General features: G+C 37.9%; 1 long non-coding RNA gene across 1 annotated transcript in view; it reads left to right on the forward strand.

Moving 5' to 3' along the window:
• Window positions 1-5,074, forward strand: part of LOC118478603 — a 6,021-nt gene extending 947 nt beyond the window's left edge. Inside the window, exon 2 of the long non-coding RNA XR_004859168.1 lies at window positions 4,006-5,074. This is a non-coding gene — a long non-coding RNA (uncharacterized LOC118478603). The remainder of the gene's footprint in view (window positions 1-4,005) is intronic.
• The last annotated feature ends 1,413 nt before the right edge of the window (window positions 5,075-6,487 follow it).

Here is a 6,487-nt window from a genome sequence, read left to right on the forward strand (position 1 = left end):
TTTTTTTTTTTTTGGGGGGGGGGGTTTAAACAAAATTGTTCTGTTGAACCTATCCGCGACAAGGTTGGCTGATGTTTGGCATGCACTAGTTTGATGTCTGGTGTGTTCAACACACATACACGACGCGGATGATGCCAGTTGTCCCAGTGTTGATGTCGTTGTTGTAAATACAGTAGCCACTGATGATAGGTCCTTCAGCAAAAATATATGTTAAAAAGGTCGGGGCTTTCAAAAGTCAATCTTTGCCGCAGTAACGTGGTAAAGGGTACACTCTGTGGTACGAAAGAAAGAGCTTACCGTCGGAGATCCTTCAGTTTTTTGGGACATTCAAAGAAATGATGTTATACTTTTTTAGACGTGTAGACGAAGTAAAAAATCTGGGCTGGTTCCGTTAAGGTGATGATTTAGAAATCTAGATGATTTAGAAGTATGCGCTGATTTTGGAAGCGGAAGTATATCGTTGTTTGTTCACTTCTTCTGTTGAGGGCTTTAATGCTGTTGGATTGGTTAACCTTGCTTATGTGATTGTACACATGTCTGCCCGTCGGACCTCTTGCATGTCGGTTCATCCATTGCTCCGTGTAGTCTTTCTTACACTGCTGTCAAAAACTTGTGCGACAACTTATTGTCAAATATTTCATAAACTATTGAACACATCTTTCCCACAATGACTTGTATCCATCTGTCTTAACAGATCAATTTTTTTGTAAACACCTGTTAGTGGTATTCTAGAAGACTCCTTAATAAATACTAGTACTGAACGCATGCTTTGAGAACCTTTAGTGCAAAAAACTGTGTTCACTATAAAATCAATTTCTTGTGACAAGTTTTGCCTCTAAAAAGTGTCATTCATGAGCTGTGACGTAGGCCATATATGCGTATACAAAAGGTGTGTGAGAATCGGGAAGTGCAGTGAACAATTCCATTTTCTGCGTGAAGGAGATTTGTAATATGTTATATAAATTTATGAAGAAAATTTTTTTAATCTTTTCTTAACTGTTGGGGGGAAATATGATTAGGCTAAGACAAATTGATGTGCAACGTATCGATGTCATTGATCCATCCGTTAAAGAGATATTTGAGGGTAAGTTGCACCCCAAATTTTTAACCGAACTGCAATGATGATTTTTTTTTGTTTTGAGTGATGTAGATTAGGTTGTAAAGCTTTCTTTGTTTTGGGGTGTTTTTTGTGAGTGTATTTTGTTTTGTTTTGTTTGTTTGGTTGTTGTTGTTTTGTTTTTGTGTTGGGGGATATTTTGTTTTGGGTTGACTATTTTTGGACTAGTCTGCCTTCTTTGTTATTGCTATGAATAAAAGTGTTGCCTTTGAATCTACAGGAAAAAGCCCTACCACTAGCATCAGCGTGCATAGCAACGCGAAGCCTCGCTGTGCGGCGCAGCCAAAGGTGTCCTCAACTGGCCGCCATGTTTTAGTTTCAATTCCTCACAACGAATCGGCGATCGCGAAGAGGGAGTTCCGCTTCTATAAGTGTAGAATTCTGTGGAACTCCCAGACCTCGGTATCTCTTCATCTCTCAAGAACAAGAGATAGCGAAAGTACCTCAGTGGATGTTCATAAATGTCTTCACTCCCAGGTCCAAAAGTTTTCGAATTTTCATGGCTTTTTAAAACTTCTTTTTGAACGCTCTCCTTAAATTATTGAGCTTTCTTGACAAAAATGTTGTCCACGGGTGCGTCCTTCTGATTGCAAAAAGTCTAACCATCTCTTGGTGTGACTGTTCTTTCAAGTACTTATCTCTGTATTCCTTAGACGTTATTTTCCAGAGGGCCTCTTTTGAATGATACAAATCTATAAACTTTGTTATATAGTATTTTTTTAACATATATGTAGCTATTATAAGAACCACGGCAAGCTCGGTGCTTCTAGCTATAAACGACGATTGACTTTCTCCACTGACTTTCCACTATCTTGAGGAGAGGGGAAACAATAAAAATAGCGGGGAACACACTAGCTCTGCCGTGCTGTCACCTCGAACTGACGAAGTCCGCATGAAAAATATCAGGCAGCTCCTCCTGATATACTGGCGAACGGACTGATCCATCGTACATCAACCGGATTTCATCAGTTTTGGTTATTTCAAATTGCACAGTCAGTTTGGTCTAACAGCTCATCGTATCAGAATCGTATCAGTTAGATCAGTCCGTTTCGTCGTGCGTATAATTTAGACTTTACTGTCAACGGTATGGCTGGTGCGCCCCTGTAGCTGATACGCGTGACGTCATTTCCACTAGCCCTGAATTTCGAAAAGTAGAAAATCAGCTCCATTTTTATAAGTTTTCATTCATAATCTATCTATTTGTGGTGGCCGAATTTTGCTATTCAAAGGGCTTTTTAATGGCTGCATCGATCGACATGCGGTTTTCGCAAAAAAATTATTTAAAATATTCTCCAGAGCATGGCGCCCTTGGTTTTTTTCCAGTTTTGAGACAGTTTTGCTGCAAAAAAGCAAAATTTCTTTATTTCGTCGATCGCTTTTGTAGGCCGACGCTCCTGTCTCTGTAATTTTAGAAAATCCGGAAGTGATATTTCGCGAGGCGCGTTTTGTTTTGAGAGTATAGACCTAGACCTTCTCATTGTTTTCATCTCTCAAGATTTATTGCCCCATTCCATTAGAGCGTAAATATGGTAGGCCAATTACTTTTAATTGATATTAAAGCACCGGCCTAGACGGTCAGAGAACGGTTAGTATAAGAACGTAAAGGCACCGCCGATCATTCCTTTCATCGAAAGGGGGCCCAGCTAGTCATATTATATTTATAAAATCACGTAAAGTTTTGCATTGGATCGGTACTACATATTGATCTCTCTGGCTGGTGTTGACAATTTATCAGAAAAGCCCACTGAAACGGCCGTTGTGACCAGACACTGGCGTCAAGAAGACGATTTCGGATCGTTTGATCCGATACCCAAGCCAATCCTTGTACAGCCTGAAAAGTTGGGGAGGCTTACATGACTCAATCCCACAATTGTAGTCACCGAATACATCGATCTTGAGCTCGACGTTTTGCTCCTAGATTCTCAGTCCTGTAATAGAATCAAAATCGTCTGTTGATATCGATCCAGAAATCGGCTGATTGTTGACTAGGGAACATCACAGCAGCGGAAACAATTTTTTTCATAGGTGGCCTGCCACAAGGCACGCTCTACAGTTGCTAGTCTCTCTTTGTTGCGAAGAAAGGCATAGCATTGTGGAGCTATTAAAGAAAGAACGAATTGTACGATTCCAATTCGACCCTTGAAAGCAAAAATGGCTTAAGTGCCAAAATAGACAAATCAGACATAAACTTATGGCTGAATAGAGCTTGATGTCACCTTTCAAAGCAATTTTGTCTAATCTCACTACTCAAACTTGTTCAAGAATTATAGGAAAATCACATTTTGTCTTAGCTAAATTCACAAACTTGTTCAAAATTTTCATTCGCGATTTTATCCAAACAGCAGTCATGGCACTTAAGACATATTTGCTTTCGTTGGTCGAATTGCTCTGTGGTGTTTACTCCAATGCAAAACTTTACGTAATTTCATAACTGTAAGATGGTTATGAATTAAAACTTATAAAATCGAGCTGATTTTCTACTTTTCGAAATTAGGTCAAAGAGGAAAAGCAATTGCTCAAGCCATCTGGTAGCTCAGATAGTATCACACAATGGGTTCACGTTCATACAGACAGAGAATCATACTTCTTATCACGATGTAAAACGTGTTACTAATGTCCCCTAAAAATAATATCACTTTCTTTTTTAACAATGAGCTATAGTACAGGGCTTTTTCTTTTAAATATTCCTTTTTTTCTTCACTCTTTTACTAAACGTTAATAGTTCATATATTTACCTATCAGTTGTTTGCTAATTTAATATGTTAATAGCTATCAATTCACGTAGATGATCTATCTATTTTTATAACTTTTATTTTGATTTATTTCTTGGCTTGATTGTTTAGTTTCTAAACTTTTGACTATTAGCTGATTTATTTGTTAATCTACAGAACGACCACACCCAACTCTGTGGCCCTAGCCTCGTTATTCAGGCTGGAATACAGCCAGTTGGGACGATTTGGGGCAACGCGAACGCAACTTTTCTCAACGGAGCAAAAGGCAAGAAGCCTCTGATTGGTCCAGACAGCCGGTTTCACGGCAGCGTAACGGTGGAGGACCTGCGCCCTACAGTTCCGATTCTACCAGAAGCAAAGAGTTTTACAGCTTTCACTTTCTTCGGGCTTTTTGTGGCTGCTACAACTCTTCTTCTTTGTGTTGTTATTGCTATTGGGCTGCACTGGTATTTGCGTCGCTCTTCATATGATTTCCATAGCTTTCCATTTCAAAAACAAATCCTCGGTGAGCCTCTAGTCTCAAACCTGTATTGAACCAATATAGCTTGACAATCTCAATTTACAACAACAACAAAAACAATTAAAACTGGGCGGAGAACCCTTCAAATTTATCTACAAAAAAATAAATAAAACAGCATAATAATAGATTGCAATAAAAAATAGCGGTCTATCCCATACTAGTATAATAATAAGCTCTGAGCGCTTTACACCAATCACATGATGATTTACACAAGAGAAAATATTTCACAGAAACAAGAAAAACCAGTTCAGCCACATAAAGAAGAACTTTCACAACCAAACATTAACTATATTTACGAAAGAACAGCATTTTAAAAAGAAGCTACAAAAAAAACAAAACAACAAAAACTATATCAGCACTTACTAGATCTAAGTTAATACACTACAACTAAGAATTAAACAAGAAATGAGTCTTGAGCAACCGCTTAAACGTATCAGAATGTGTTATTTCTCTAAGATCCTTGGGTAAGGTGTTCCAGGTTTTAGGGCCCAAAAAATGAGAAACTTTTCTCACCAAAAGATCGCAATTTCATTCTAGATCTAGCAGCTCTGAATTATGTTGTATATGTTGATCTATAAGGAAGCTTGGTATGAGATTTTAAACCTAGGTCTTTCTCTTTGCAAGCCATAGACTTGTTTGGAAAAAAGTCTCAAACTGAAAAAGAAATAAGGCAAAAAATAAACTTGAAAAAAAATATTTTAAAAAGTATATTGTTGTCTTTTTCTGTCATTTTTTATCATGTATTTTTTAGTTGATTTTGGGATATGGTTAGTCTTTAATAACCTTGTTATTCACTTACCTTATTAGGGCACTCCCGAGCAAAATATTGTTGTTAATACAAATCTATGACAGAGGAAACAGTGGAGCAAGGATGGTTTCTGTGGAAAAGACTCCTGGTCTTAGTGAACGTTAATGCTGACTTAGGCCTACGTTTCTCACCAGTCACCTAAATGCAAAAGAACTAGCCGTTTATATACGTTTGAGAGAGAGTATATGTGTGTGTGTATGTGTGTGTGTGTGTGTGTGTGTGTGTGTGTGTGTGTGTGTGTGTGTGTGTGTGTGTGTGTGCGCGTGTGTGCGAGCACTTGCGCACGCTTTTTGAAGAAAATTATAGAACCGTGACAAGGAAAAGACACTACAATTCACAGCAGAACAAGCTAAAGCTCTAGCATCTATGGACCAATACCGATGTTCTATTCATGAATCTACAGCTCTTTTTCTGTCTGTCACTTTTTGTTTTTTGGGGGTTTTTTGTTTTTTTTGCTTTTGTCCTAAAAACATAAAGAAAAAACAGCTTGGAGAACATTGACTCACTTTTTGATAACATAACAAAAACTCCTCCAATTTTACAAGCGCCTGATTCGAGCACCCTGTAACACATTATTGTTACCCTCAATTCCACAGCAGTCTCTGTCTAGACGGAGCTGCATACAATCCAAAGTCAGACCAAACGTACATTTGTATTATTTTAGTCACATTTGCATTAAAATGTCGCATTACAGCTCTTGAGCCATGTATGTCAATCATTTATGCTTCATTTAACGTGTTATAACAACGTTTCCAAAAGCTTGAGAAACAATAACATTATTTTCTTTTTTGAGTGTGTAAGATAAATAACAGTTCAAAATAGCTTGTTTTTTAATCATTAATACGAATGAATATTTAAGAATTTGACGAGGCTTTTGAACACGTCTTGCTCGTTTGTCTGCAATGCAGTTGGGCATTACGCTCTTAATTTTTGTTTTGCCCAACACATTATGTGACAACAGCTTTCATCCGGTCGACACGCCCACTGATAACACACTAACGTCTGAGGTGTAGTCGATTGTGGCATGCAGGAGACCCGGGTTTGATTCCTCGGCCGGGATAATTTGTATTGAGTATCGTGGTATTTCTGATGTGATGTTAAGATATATACAAATCTTTAGTGACAGGCAGTGTCGGAAACTCGCCTCTCAAAACATCTGGTTAAATGTGTTGATGGAGATGTAAAAATACGTATACTGATTTTTTTTTTTTATAAACAAAAGAATGATAACACGCTGCCAATGAACTATCGTTCTTGGTAAACCGTTACTAAAGATTTGTGACAGTCCTTTCATTTTTACGTGAGTGTCT

The sequence above is a fragment of the Aplysia californica genome, unplaced genomic scaffold (genome assembly GCF_000002075.1).
Source record: "Aplysia californica isolate F4 #8 unplaced genomic scaffold, AplCal3.0 scaffold00725, whole genome shotgun sequence".
NCBI lineage: Eukaryota > Metazoa > Mollusca > Gastropoda > Aplysiida > Aplysiidae > Aplysia > Aplysia californica.